The 14,476-nt window shown below is 43.5% G+C and overlaps 2 protein-coding genes across 2 annotated transcripts in view; both read right to left on the reverse strand.

Moving 5' to 3' along the window:
* The window catches only part of CYB5R2 (cytochrome b5 reductase 2), an 8,119-nt gene extending 8,035 nt beyond the window's left edge, over positions 1-84 (reverse strand). The window contains exon 1 of the mRNA XM_077772888.1: positions 34-84. The gene's annotated coding sequence lies outside the window, so the exon portion shown is untranslated. The remainder of the gene's footprint in view (positions 1-33) is intronic.
* OVCH2 (ovochymase 2) overlaps positions 1-14,476 on the reverse strand; it is a 35,021-nt gene that overhangs the window by 187 nt on the left and 20,358 nt on the right. The gene's annotated exons all lie outside the window — the stretch shown is intronic.

The following is a 14,476-nucleotide window of genomic DNA, read 5'->3' on the forward strand; positions in this document are numbered from 1 at the left end:
AACCTCCCTCTGACCCCCCCACCGCTCACACACCCCGGCCCCCGGGGCCAGCAGAGTTCCGTGTCGCGCTCTGCCCCGCCCTGCCCGTGGGGCCGCGTGTGACCAGAGGCTGCCACTGCTGCCGGGGTCCTTGTTCCCAGAGACCATCCCGTGTTTATTCGTGGCCCCCTCTCCATCCTGCCCTTCTCCCTGCACCCTCTGAGCAGCGCGGACGGAGAACTTCTGCGCCTTGCGGAAACTGCCAAGACTGGAGGAAAGCAGGGGCGACTGAGTGGTAGGTAGGAAGGGGATGCTGATAAAAGAAATGGGAATTCAGGCCAATTCAAAGAGCACACGAGTATTTCCGTTTGACGCGCATAAAGAGCTCCTACTCTGAGCCTGGTCCAGTGCTGGGTGTTTGCCGGGGTGGAGATGTAATGGAGTTAAGGCATTCGTTCAAAACGCTCATTCATTCATTATCTCTTGGGAGAGAGACAGATGACAGGTACCCAACACCAGACCAATAGGAGGCAGAATGGCAGGCATAGGTTATGGGGGTTCTCTGCAGCACATTTCAGAACCTCAGTAACCCCTCTCCTCCTGGACCTGAAGGGAGACAGAGAAGCTGAGAAAATAGATTCCCACCCCAACCCCAGCCCCCAAACACACACCAGCACAGGCACATACATGGTGGACACTTCTAACATCTGCAGGTACTAGGATGTTACTGCAAGATATCTTAATTACTGACAATCTACTAAATGTAAAATGATGACTTGTGAACCAAATATCATAGCTGAGAGAGTTGAACATTCTTCATATGTTTATTTCCCATGGCAGTTCTTTTACTGAAAAAAAAAAGCCTACTCCTGACTTATGCCCATTTTTTGCGTGAGTTTTTTCCTACTAATTTTTAGGAATCTTTTATATGTATTTTAGAGACCACTTCTTTGCCACTTATATCAGTTACAAATATTTTCTCCCGGTGTACAACTTTCTCTTCTTTCTCTTTTCTTTTGTATTCTCTTCTTTTTCTCCTGTCTTCCTCCTCTTTTTCTTCTCTCTCCATCTTTTGATGAATAGAAGTTTGTAATTGCAACGCAGTCCAATGTATCAATCTTTTGCCTTTATGGCTAATGCTTTGTATGACTTGTCTGTTCCTACCCAAGATCGTAAAGATAGTCTCTCTTTTCTCTGACAGACTTAAAGTGTTTCCTTTCACATTTAAGTCTCACAACCACCTGGAAATGGTTTCTGGATATGATGTGAAACAGGGATCCAATTTAATTTTTTCCATATGGATAATATGTTGGCTTAGTACTATTTATTGAATTGCTCATACCTGGTCACTAACCCACAATCAGTTTTCCCTTTGATCTCATTGCCCAACCCCTCTGCCAATCCCATACTGCTCTAATTACAATAGTTTATAACAACTGTTTATATCTTTCACTTAGACTTTCATTGGGTCTCAGTTCAAATATCACATCTTTGAGATGCCTGATCCAATCCCCCAATTTAAGTACATGTACAGATTACATTCTATTCATGGCTTTTACTTCAGTTCATAGTAAACATGCTGAATAGTTAATTGTAAATGACTGACTCACATTCGTGGAGAAGTTCCATGATGACAGAGACCTTGTTTCTCCAGGACTGAGCACAGTGACTGTCACATGGATGAATATATATAGCAAATGAATGGATGGATTCCTCTCTGCCCTGCAACATGTAGCACGCTGCCTGGCGCATGGTAGTGAGCTCCATAATGCTTAAGAGAACATTCCTTCCCATCAGTGCCCCTTTTTTGCTTACTTTGTCTTCATAAGACGTGTCATCAGATGACATACCACATACCTACTTGATTACTCTTTCTCTCCCTCTACTACAAAGTAAGCTCCATGAGGACAGGACTTGCTCTGTTGTAATTCCTGCTGTTTCCCAGGCCTCAAAACAGTGCCTGGCAATTGGTAGGTGTTCAATAAATTTGTATTGGATGGATGGATGGATGGATGGATGGATGGATGGATGGATGGATGGATAGATGGATGGATGAACTTAATGTTCTCCCTCTGATTCAATCAAACCTTTATTATTATTATTTTGGCTTTGGAATCACTTTTTCTGTGCCTCTCTTAGTAGTTGCCTCTACCCTCTATTCTCCCTTCTCATTTTCCCTCCATGTTACTAGAGAGGCAGCATCACATCCCCCTTTGTTAATCTTGGAGCAGGATAAAGGCAGGCATTTGTCTGGACTCCCGGTAACTCTGAGAAGGCAATGCTTCCCCTCTCTCAGCAGTCCTGTGCGCTGTAGATGCACCCATTGCCTGCTCACACTCTGCCTGGTTTGACTCCTCTTTTACTACTCTCCCGAAACAGACCGTGAGCACATGTCTCACTCTCTAAATCCACAGCGTGATCATAGGGCCTGACAATGAATAGGGGCTCACAAAGTGCCGATAAAAGAAAGAATGAACATCTGTCACTATTTTAGCCTGTATGAGGCTCTGCCTCTACAAGACAGCTTCTCCGGTGAGGGGACCAGCCACCTCCACTGCTGAGATTCCCTGGGGGAATCTCATACATAACTTGTGGCCAAGTTAAAGCTTGAGGAGCCTCTGCTCTCTACACAATTTCCAGGCTGCCACGGGCTTTTTAACTTTGAAAATTATTTATTTCCATTTTACTCCTGAACGGATGACCACTTCTGAGGTCTTACCGGTTAAGCCTAAATTGTGGTATGTTGAACAATGAACTTCTCCAAATAGACCCACATCCTAAATCCTGGAACCTGTGAACGCTGCCTTATGTGGCGAAAGCAGCTTGGTAACTGTGGTTAACTTAAAGATCTTAAGATCTTAAGATCTCTCAAGGGAGACTATCCTGGATGGTCCCTAAGTGATCACACTGTTCCTTATAAGACAGAAGCAGGAGGAGAGAGAGAAGAAGGCAGTGTGACCCCAGAAGCAGCAGTTGGAGTGACCAGTGTTGAAGATGGAGGGAGGGTCCACAGACCAAGGAACGCAAGCAGGCACTGGAATCAGAAAAAGGCAAGGGAAGGGATTTCCTCTGAGAGCCTTTGGAAGTGACCAGCCCTGCTGATACCTTGACTTTAGCCCAGTGAAACAGATTTTATACTTCTGGCTTCTAGATATTCTAGAGAATACATCTGTGCTGTTCAAAGACAGCAAAGTTGTGACAATTCATTGTAGCAGCAATGGGAAACTATACCCTAAATGAACCATTGTTTTGTCTCATAGGGCTTGTTTGTTTATACTTGGCTTTATTCCAGAAATATATTTCCTGTGATTTGGATCAGAAAAGCCAGGAAGTGCTCCTCCCCTCTGGCGCTGATGCTCTTATTGCTCTAACTGTGCGACTCTTTTCTCCCGTGGACCACCTCCCTCAGCAAGCCTCCTGCTGCTACCCACATCTTCAGCTGGTTTTCTCTGCCAGACTGTATGAGCGGCCCACCCACTCCATCCCTTCCTCCTCACCCTGGCTCTGGCCTGGCCTTTGTGCATTGTACAAAAATGTCATCCTGAACAAAGACAAATCTAGTTGACTGGGGGAGCTTTATGAGAGAACACTGATGGAGCACCTCACCCATCCCAGGCACCCAACACCATAACTAATGTAAAACATTGTTTCAATTGGAGTTTCCTTGGTTTTCCTGTTCAAGGATTTTAAACTAAAGTGTATTCATACCACTTGATCAGAATTCCCCACGGTGCAGAATTAGGATTCTGCACCTAGCAGGTGGGCAGAGAACGATAGCAATGTTTTGCTTTCTGGATCATGAACACTTTGCTTTTTGGACCATCTTCAGCCTTGACTTGTAGAACAGAAGAAATGTGGCATGGAAAACCTTGCATGCACCTGGCGACCTGGGGCTGATATGGGCCTGATGGAGTAAGACGGTATAAAAGTAAGAGTGTGGAGACACTGGCAATGAGCAGAATTTGCCAGACACAGTGTGTTTGGGAAGAGGCAAAAGAATAGCCTGCGGAGTGCAGTGCCCTCTGTCCTGCCCACACCCGGGGGTGGGGAGGTGGCCCTCCTGAGCAGCTACATCTGCAGAGCTACCCCAGCAATGCTAGTCAAGTCCCTTTCCAGTGTTTATAGCAATTGCTTCAACTCTTCCCCAACAGCATCTGTTCTGGTGGGGGCTGGACTAGAGCCTCCTGACGGTAGCAATTTGTGAGTTCACAGCTTGGACTGTGGGGATAACAGGGAGTAAATGGGGCAGCAAATGCAGTTTTCAGGGCACAGGTCCGCCAGCACAGATGGGTGGGTCTGCAAGCCTCAGACTTATAATTGGAGAAAGGCTAGCCTTTAGGAAGCGGGGAAGAGAAAGTGTCCAAAAGAAAGAAATGAGGGGAAGCATACCCTTCTTCTGCTTGAACACAACCAGGACTTAGGTGGCTCACTAACTTCCAGAGACACACAGGGTCTGCTATGTGCAGATACTGGGTGAGCTGCATTGCTACCCAGGGCATTGTTTATAAATGCATGATTGCAGATAGCAGGGAACACCTGAGTCTGATCATATTGTTTAGGGAGCAGCATTCTGTGGATGGCTGTACCCTGTGGCTGTGGTTAGGAAATCTATGGCCTGAGCCATTGTATTATAGTCTATCCTAAAGGCAGACAGAGCTAATATGATATATGTATGAATGGAGCCTGAAAGAAGGGAAATCAGAGAGCAGGACTTCACTGCTTATTTCAGCCAAAGGATTTGGTCACTGAGCTTCAGTTTCTTCATCTGCAAAGTTAGGGTTAACAATAGTGCCTATTTCTCAGGTTTACTGAGAGGATTGTAGGAGATAATGCATAGAAAGGATTTGGCCTAGAGTAAGAATTAGCTTTTATCTATGCCAGCACTAGAGTTTTATTTATTTTGAGAAAGCAAGTGAGTGGAAGAGGGGAAGAGAGAGAGAGGGAGAGAGAGAAACCCAAGCAGGCTCCACACTGTCATCTCAGAGCCTGATGTGGGGCTCGAACTCATAAACTGTGAGATCATGACCTGAGCAGATACCAAGAGTCAGATGCTTAACCGACTGAGCCACCCAGGCACCCTGGTGGGAGTCATTTTTGTATGTGTGATTTTTTGGCCTGCATTTTAAACATAATTGGTCATCTGATCTTGTTGATTCTGTGAACACAGTGTTTCTTGAACCCATTTTTCCCTCCTGTCACTCTTGTAGTCCCCATCATATTTTATTTGGACTCTTAATCCATGCATCTCCTCAACTGTTTCCTGTCTTCACTCTTTCTGTCTCCATCCATCCTGTTGACTTCTCCTTTAGTCCAGGTCTGATTTTGTTCTCCTCTACACTGAAATAGCAATCATTCCCATCATCCAACTACAAGATAGAGCCCAACCTCCTTTCTACCAAAAGAAAGCCCTTCACAACTGAGCGTAGGCTGTAATTTTAAACAATCTCCCCAGTACCCCTTTGTCAAAGTCCTGGCCACATAGATTGGCACCTTTTGCCCTGAATATCCCTCTGCTTAGCCTTTCTGATCCTTCATTCATACCAGTTCCCCTGAATGGAATGTGTTCCCTTCTCTGTTTACCTGAAAATCTTCTGATTCTTTTAAGACCCAGCATAAATGTCTAATCCTTGGCTAAGCCTTCCCTGATACTCCTAGGAAATCACTCCCTACTCCGTGCTCCCTCTGCACTAGAGCCCACATGTTACAGCATTTATCCCCTTGTACTGGGGCAGCTGAACCTGGCTCTCAAATCCTATTTGAGAAATCAGGAATTGACTTCTATTTGCTTTCACCTCCCCAGAGCCCCACTGCAAGTCTAGAAAGAAGATGGTGCTCCATGGAGACTTGCATGTTGACTATATAAGAGAACAAATGATCATTCACTAGGGAAGGGCGGCTTAGCACCAGAGTGGTATAGAATTAGCCACTGCCTCTCTAAGACAGGCAGTGTAGGGGCAGGGGAAGAATCACTCGGCTTCTCTGAACTAGGTGCGGGCTCTGTCTCACTTAGCGCATGAGCAATTCTGTCACTTCAGTTTTATACACCTCAGTTTCTTTTTATTTTTCTGGGCATGGGGTAAGTGTCCTCACCTTTCACATCACATTGGCTGTGTGAGAAGCAACTGACAGAAGGTACATGAGGAAGGAGTCTGTGAAGTACTGCAGAGATGTAAAGTGCCAAGGACCCTGGTGTGAGGGCTCATCCCAGACCTGGATGATGGCCCCCATACTGTGACTGTGCACAGCCTGGAAGCAAGCAGCCCTTAGTCTCTATCAAGAAAGCAGGTGGGGGGGCGCCTGGGTGGCTTAGTCGGTTGAGCGTCCGACTTTCACTTAGGTCATGATCTCACGGTTCGTGGGTTCGAGCCCCGCGTCGGGCTCTGTGCTGACTGCCGGCTCAGAGCCTGGAGCCTGTTTCAATCTGTGACTCCCTCTCTCTCTGACCCTCCCCTGCTCACGCTGTCTCTCTCTCTCTCCTAGAAAAAAAAAAAAAAAGAAGGCAGGTGGGATGAACATATTCATTGAACTGAAGTGGATTGGTCAGCTGTGATGGTGCCAAATCCTATTCCACAGTGGTGCTGTAGGAGGCAGGGTGGAGTACCACATGCTTGATGAAATTTTTCAGATAAGAGAAAAGGAGCCTTACATAGACCCAGTGAAGAAGGGTGGCACATGGAGCTTGGGTGCTTGGACTCCCCTAAAGGAGGAAACAACCTAAAGTCCAGGTAGCTGGTCACCCCATGGGATGGTGTCTGACTCACCCTTGTGTTGCAAGTACCCAGCATGGCACCAGGTGGACATGGGCCTCAGGGAGGATTTCCTAAGTGGCTGTTGTTCATCCTGCAGTCTTGTTGGGGCTGGAAACAAAGAAAGGTTGGCCTACAGACAAATCTTCAGCAGTAGGTTTCCAGGAAAAGAAGAGGGCCTCCATTGTGAAGCTAGACCCAATCAACACACCTGGCATTGGCTCTTGAATCCTCCCCTATTTCTCTAACTTATAAAGGTAAAGAAAATTCAGTCCAAATCCTATACCCCATGCCCAAAATGTCTACAGGGAACCACTGGCTAGCATTGTGAACCATAAGACAGAAAGGAGGTTCCAAGGGCTCTTACCTGAGGGGAGTCTTTGGCCAGATCATGGATTCTTCCATTCACTACCCAGACAGCTGCATGCTGTTCCCTGGAAAATGAGAGGAAAAAGAATCTCAGATATGGCTTCATTAAAATATGTTGGGTTATGGGGTGCCTGGGTGGCTCAGTCTGTTAACATCTGACTCTTGATTGTGGCTCAAGTCATGATCCCACAGCTCCTGGGTTAGAGCCCTGCATTGGCCTCTGCACTGACTGCACAGAGTCTGCTTGGGATTCTCTTTTTCCCTCTCTCTGCCCCTCCCTCACTCATGCTCTTTCTCTGTCTCTAAATAAGTAAATAAATATTAAAAAATAAAATATGTGGGGTTAGGAGGTGGGTCTCTAAGGAGCCCTGGGATCAGAAACATAGGAAGGCCACCATTTTAGCCATCGCAATGAACACACCAGCCAACCCTTCCAGTGGCAGGGCAAGGCTCTAGAGAATGTTCTCTCTTTCACATGTGTAAAAGATTCTAGGGCTCAGAAACATGAAGCAGTCTCTCTGACATCACTCAATGAGTTAAGAGCTTTAATGAGAACATAATCAAGTCTTGCAGCTTCATTGTACTGTCAGCATGGATTGTAGCTGTGGCCATCAGTCATGTGCAGGAACTACCTCAGAGGCACAGTCCCCAGCCCCTGTTCAGCTTGCCTATCTAGATCAGCTAAAATGACTCAGTAGGGTACAGAAGACATGGGTTCAGTAAAAAAATTAATTAATTAAAAAAATAAAAAATAAAACAATTTTATTCTTTCTAAAATAAAAAGAAAATCTCTATAAAATGACCAAACAGTAGATAGTCTAATTTTTTAATGATTATTTATTTGGGAGAGAGAGAAAGAGAGAGGGAGAGAAAGAATCCCAAACAGGGTCCCCGCTGTCAGCACAGAGCCCAGCATGGGGCTCAATCTCACGACTCAATCTCACAAACTGTGAGATCATAACCTAGGCTAAACTCAAGAGTCAAGCATTTAACTGAGCCACCCAGGTGCCCCTAAATAGTCTAATATTTTAAAAAAGATTTATATAATATACAAAATTAGGAAAGTAGAAAATCATGTAAACACAAAAGGTATTAATTATAAGGAAATGTTTTGCACAACTCAAAGCAAGTAGTAGGAAAATCTGAATGTTATAGCTATTAGTAGGAGTTTATAAGTTATCAAAATTGCCTGAAGGAGAAAGCTTTAAATCTAAAAGCCAATAAGAATGAAGGAAATTGGGAAAGTTACCTTTAAGGCTTCAAGAAATAGATGTTTAATATATGTAATTATGTGATACTATTATTTATCATTCTTATACATTATACGCAAAGCATAGAGCAAGAAGAAAAGCTCTCCAGTTCTTTTCATGAAGCACTGATATCAAAGTCTGACAAAGGCAGACAATAAAAAGAAAGCTATAGGTCAGCAGTTCTTAAATTTGTTGGTCACAGGACACTTTTACAGTTTAAAAAAAAATCACTGGGAATCCTAAAGAGATTTGTTTATGCAGGTTATGTTTATCAATAGTTAAGTGTTAGAAATTAAAGCAGAAACTTTAAAAAAATATGTATTTGCTCATTTATTTAAGATAACCACTGGGTACCTTGGGTAGCTCAGTCAGTTAAGATGACCACAATCAAACCATTAGGTATTAGCATAAATAACATGTTTATTCAAATAACTACATGTTTATTCAGGCACTACTCCCCCAAAGGGTAACTGCTATCCTGACATCTAATATCATATATTAATGTTGAGTGATTTTCATTTTATGTAAATGGAAGTAATATAGTGTCTATTTGCATGCCTATTTTGTCCACATAATTTTCATTATTAGGATGTACATTACTTGGCTGGGTGCGCGGAGCCTGAGCCCGCTGGAGTGAGGAAAACTAGGTCCCTCTATGGCTCGTCACCCGAAACACGTACTCACAGGCAAATTTCCCAGTTTTTAGCTCTTTGCCTCCCTTCTAGAGTTCCAGCCAGCCAGGAGCACGGACGCCCAGTGTCCGCAGGCGTGGCTCTTTCTGGGGCCCAAGCCGCCCGGGAGGACAATGGCAGCAGGCACTCCGCTACTCTAGAAGTCCAGCCCGCCAGGAGCCAGCACAAAGAAGCAGTCTGTGCGCTCAGCACCCCCGGGACCAGTTGGCGCGAGGGGACCTGGCGTGCAGTCTTTTTATTTTTAGCCATTGTGATGGATGTGTTGTGGGGCATGCAACTTTTTCAAGTAGGTTTCATGTCCAGCACAACCCCAATGCAGGGCCTGAACTGATGACCCTGAGATCAAGACCTGAGCTGAGATCAAGAGTCTGACACTTAACTGACTGAGCCACCCAGGTGCCGCTGCAGACCCTGAGTAAATACCTTAATCTACCTCAGTCTCATCATCTTCTTATGTGGAATGAAGGGTGTTGACTGAAGGATGCCATCTATTCAGTATGAATGAAAATGACTTCTTGTCTTCTATTGAAATGAATAGACATTATTATTCTGAGCGAGAGAGACAGCATGAGCAGGGGAGTGTCAGAGAAAGAAAGAGACACAGAATCTGAAGACAGGCTCCAGTCTCTGAGCTGTCAGGCACAGAGCCCAATGCGGGGCTCGAACCCAACCGTGAGGTCATGACATGAACCAAAGTTGGATGCTTAACTGACTGATCCACCCAGCCACCCCAAAAGGCAGCCTATTGAATGGGAGAAGATATTTGCATATGATGTATCTGATAAAGGGTTAACATCCAAAACCTATAAAGAACTTGTCAAACTCAACATCCAAAAAAACAAATAATCCAGTGAAGAAATGGGCAGAAGACATGAACAGATATTTCCAAACGAAGATATCCAGATGTAGAGCATCCAGTGGAAAAAAGACAGCCTCTTTAACAGGTGGTGCTGGGAGAACTCGACAGCAACATACAGAAGAATATAACTAGATCGTTTTCTCATATCATACACAAAAATAAACTCAAAATGGATAAACGACCTGAATGTGAGACAGGAAACCATCAAAACCCTAGAAGAGAAAGCAGGAAAAAAACTTCTTGACCTCCACCGCAACAGTTTCTTACTCGACACATCCCCAAAGGCAAGGGAATCAAGAGCAAAAATGAACTACTGGGACCTCATCAAGATAAAAAGCTTCTGCATGACAAAGGAAACAATCCATAAAACTAATAGGCAACTGATGGAATGGGAAAAGATAGTTGGAAATGACATACCAGATACAGGGATAGTATCCAAAATCTATAAGGAACTCATCAAACTCCACACCCGAAAAACAAATAATCCAATGAAGAAATGGGAAGAAGACACGAACAGACACTTCTCTAAAGAGGACATCCAGATNTATCCAGATGGGTAACAGACATATGAAAAGATGCTCAACATCACTCATCATCAGGGAAATACAAATCAAAACCACAATGAGATACCACCTTACACATGTCAGAATGGCTAGAATTAACAACTCAGGAAGCAACAAATGTTGGCAAGGATGTGGAAAAAGGAGAACCCTTTTTCACTGTTGGTGGGAATGCAAATTGGGTTCAGCCACACTGGAAAAGAGTATGGAGGTTCCTCAAAAATTTAAAAATAAAACTACCCGATGACTGACCAATTGCACTACTAGGTATATATCTAAAGGATACAAAAATGCTAATTTGAAGGGGCACATGCATTTTGATTACAGCAGCATTATCAACAATAGCCAAAAATATGGAAAGAGCAAAAATGTCCATTTACTGATGAATGGATCAAGAAGTTGTGATAATACATACATACATATATATATAATGTAATATATATATGTATAATCTAATATTACTCAGCCCTGAAAAAGAATGAAATCTTGCCATTTGCAGTGAAGTAGATGGAGCTGAAGTGTATTATGCTAAGCAAAATAAGTTAGTCAGAGAAAGACAAATACCATATGATTTCACTCATGTGGAATTTAAGAAACAAAATAGATGAACATTAGGGGAAAGAAAAAAAGAGGGAGGCAAACCATAAAAGAGACTCTTAGGTATAGAGAAAAAACTGAGGGTTGGTCGAGGGGAGGTGGATGTGGGGAAGGGTTAAATGAGTGATGTGTATTAAGGAGGGCATTTGTTGTGATGAGCACTGGATGTTGTATATAAATGATGAATCACTAAATTCTACTTCTGAAACGAATATTACAACATATGTTAACTAGAATTTAAGTTAAACTAGAAGCATAAAAAATCAGGCTTGTTAATTGAGTTCTCAAATCTTTTATATCTTTACTAATTGCTTTGGTTGCTTGGTCAATAAATAGTTGTGTGTTGATATCTCACACTGATGGTAAAAAAAAAAAAAAGATGTACATTACTTGAAGAAAGCACTATATCTTGTTCCTTTTGTACCTATTATTTTATTGAAATAAAAACCAGAACATTAAATAAGACTAACAGTGTTTAACATATTTTTATTTTATTTTTTAATGTTTTTTATTTATTTTTGAGAGAGAGAACACAAGCTGGGGAGGGGTTGGGGAGGGGTAGAGAGAGAAAAGGGGACACAGAATCTGAAGCAGGCTCCAGGCTCCAAGCTGTCAGCACAGAGCCCAACAGGGGGCTCAAACTCGTCAACTGGGAGATCATGGCCTGGGCCAAAGTCAGACCCTCCACCAGTTGAGCCACCCAGGCACCCCAGTTTCACATATTTTTAAAACTGTTTAATGTCTGACTAAATCGAAGACACGTGGGATGTCCTACCTGCTCTTTTTCTTCTTCTTCTTCTTCTTCTTCTTTTTTAACTTCGTTTATTTATTTTGAGAGAGAGAGAGAGATAGAGACAGAGCAGGGGAGAGGCAGAGAGAGAGAGACAGAGAGAGAGACAGAGAATCCCAAGCAGGCTCCACACTGGCAGTACAGCACCTGTTATGGGGCTCAAATCCACGAACAACGAGATCGTGACCTGAGCTGAAATCAAGAGTCAGATGCTTAACCGCCTGAGTTCCTTAACCGCCAGGAACCCCTGTCCTACCTGCTTTATATATTCAATCTGTTGAGCAAGAACATGGTATGTAGCCCCTGGGAAACACTGCATGCTGTGAGAGAATGAGAGTAGGCAGGGAGAATAGTGTCTCAGTTCTGACCTCACAGGCCCCTAAAAGGATCTTGGAGATCGCTAGCCATCTAAAAGGCCACATTTTAAGAGCCTCTGCTATCAGTCAATTTCAATTCTGGATGTTGATGCAAACAATTAAGTGGAACCAAGTGGAACCCAGCAGTATATTGGAGATGAATGTACCATGCCCAAGTGGGATTCATTTCAGGAATGCAGGAATCCTAGGAAATCTATTAATTAAGGATATGATATATTGAAAAATCAAAGGAGGAACCACATTATCTCTTCAAAAGATGCTAAAAAGTATTTCACCAAAGGTAATACTTTTCTGACTAAAAAAGTACTAGGGAGGAACATGATAAAATAAATGCATCTCTAATTGCCAGCCTCATGTTTAACTAAAATAAAGTAGGAGCACTGTGTGAAGGGGCAGAGCTTTCCTGAGCACTCAGGAGCTCAGGTTCTGCCTGGGGAGGTGGATTGTCCACAGTGGTGGCAAATGGGGAAGGGATGTCAGCCTCTGATGGATATCAGAGGTGGTGGCTGAAGAATGATCAACCAACTTAAACCATCAGCTCCCATGTTCCACTCTCTAGGTGTACTTACATCCTAGTGAAGCAGTGGGCAGCAGTGATTTCCCAGGTCTTCCCAAAGATGGTTCCTGGGGCAGTCTTCAGGCCAACCTTGCCTGCCTCCTTTGCTCTGCAAAGGCCACGTGGGAAGGGACTAAGAAAACTCAGCTTTATTACCCACGATCCTCCTCACCCTCAAGCCCAGATTATATTCTTTGAACATCTCTCTCTCTCTCTTTATTTTATTATAGTTTATTGCCAAGTTGGTTTCAGTGCTCATTCACAAGTGCCCTCCTCCATGCCCATCACCCATTTTCCCCTCTCCCCCACTCCCCATCCACCCTCAGTTTGTTCTCAGTTTTTAAGAGTCTCTTGTGGTTTGCCTCCCTCCCTCTCTTTATATATTTTTTCCCCTTCCCTTCCCCTATGGTCCTCTGTTAAGTTTCTCATGTTGCACATGAGTGAGAACATCTGGTACCTGTCTTTCTCTGCCTGACTTATTTCGCTCAGCATAACACCCTCAAGGTCCATCCACATTGATACACATGGCCAGATTTCATTCTTTCTCATTGCCATGTAGTATTCCATTGTATAGATAAACCACATCTTGATCCATTCGTCAGTTGATGGACATTTAGGCTCTTTGCATGATTTAGCTATTGTTGAGAGTGCTGCTATGAACATTGGGGTACATGTGCCCCTATGCATCAGCACTCCTGTGTCCCTCGGGTAAATTCCTAGCAGTGTGATTGCTGGGTCATAGAGGAGTTCTGAACATCTCTCTTGTGCCAGGCACTTTAGTAGACACCTGACAAATGCTTTTTGTATTCCAGAGAGATTACATTACTGGAAGTGGGTGTTTCACCCAAGAGTAAAATATCAAGCTCATCTTGACTTCTCCTGCCATCCCCCTCACCTTTTATTTTGCTCCAACAATCTGGTCTCCAAACACTTGAGACCCCAAATCCACAGCATATCTCATATCCATCTCCTACCTTTGAGCTTGAGTCCTCCATAGTGCTGGCCAGGACTACTCCCCCTACAATACTCTTTCTCTAGCCTCCACACATTCCAAATCAACCACCAGAGGGTGCTCTTTGACCATGTAACTTCTCTGATCAAAGTCATCCAAGGGTTCCCCACAGGGTGTAGAGTAATAGTGACATTATTCTTGTAGGCCCAAATCAAATGCCAGGTTTGTTTTTTTTTTTTTCCCAAATGCCAGTTTTCTAATTGTCTCATCCAGAAGCTCAGTATATTTCGCATTGTTTTTCTGTACACTTTTTTTTGTTGAGAATTTTATTGACATATAACACACACAGAGAAATACTCAAGTGATAAAGTACTTTGAATTTTCAAAAAATATAACCAGAACTCAGATCAGGAAACAGACTGGCAGAATCCCAGCAGCAGCCACTGCAGACACTACTCCCTGGAAGGGTAACTGCTATCCTGATACCTAATACCGTCTATTAGTTTTGCATGATTCTCGTTTTATGTAAATAGAAGTAATATAGTATCTTTTTGCATGCCTAGTTTGTACACATAGTTTTCATTAGTAAGATGTAAATCACTTGAAGAAAGGTACTGTATCTTGTTCCTTTTTGTACCTCCTTCCCCACGCCCTGGGCTCTGGCATGGAGATTTGTACAGAGAAGGCATCAAATGAGAATTAAGCCAGTGTGACAGGATGTCAACAACTAATGAATTTAAGTGAAGGAT

Source organism: Crocuta crocuta, unplaced genomic scaffold, assembly GCF_008692635.1.
Source record: "Crocuta crocuta isolate KB4526 unplaced genomic scaffold, BGI_CrCroc_1.0 scaffold382, whole genome shotgun sequence".
Taxonomy (NCBI): Eukaryota; Metazoa; Chordata; class Mammalia; order Carnivora; family Hyaenidae; genus Crocuta; species Crocuta crocuta.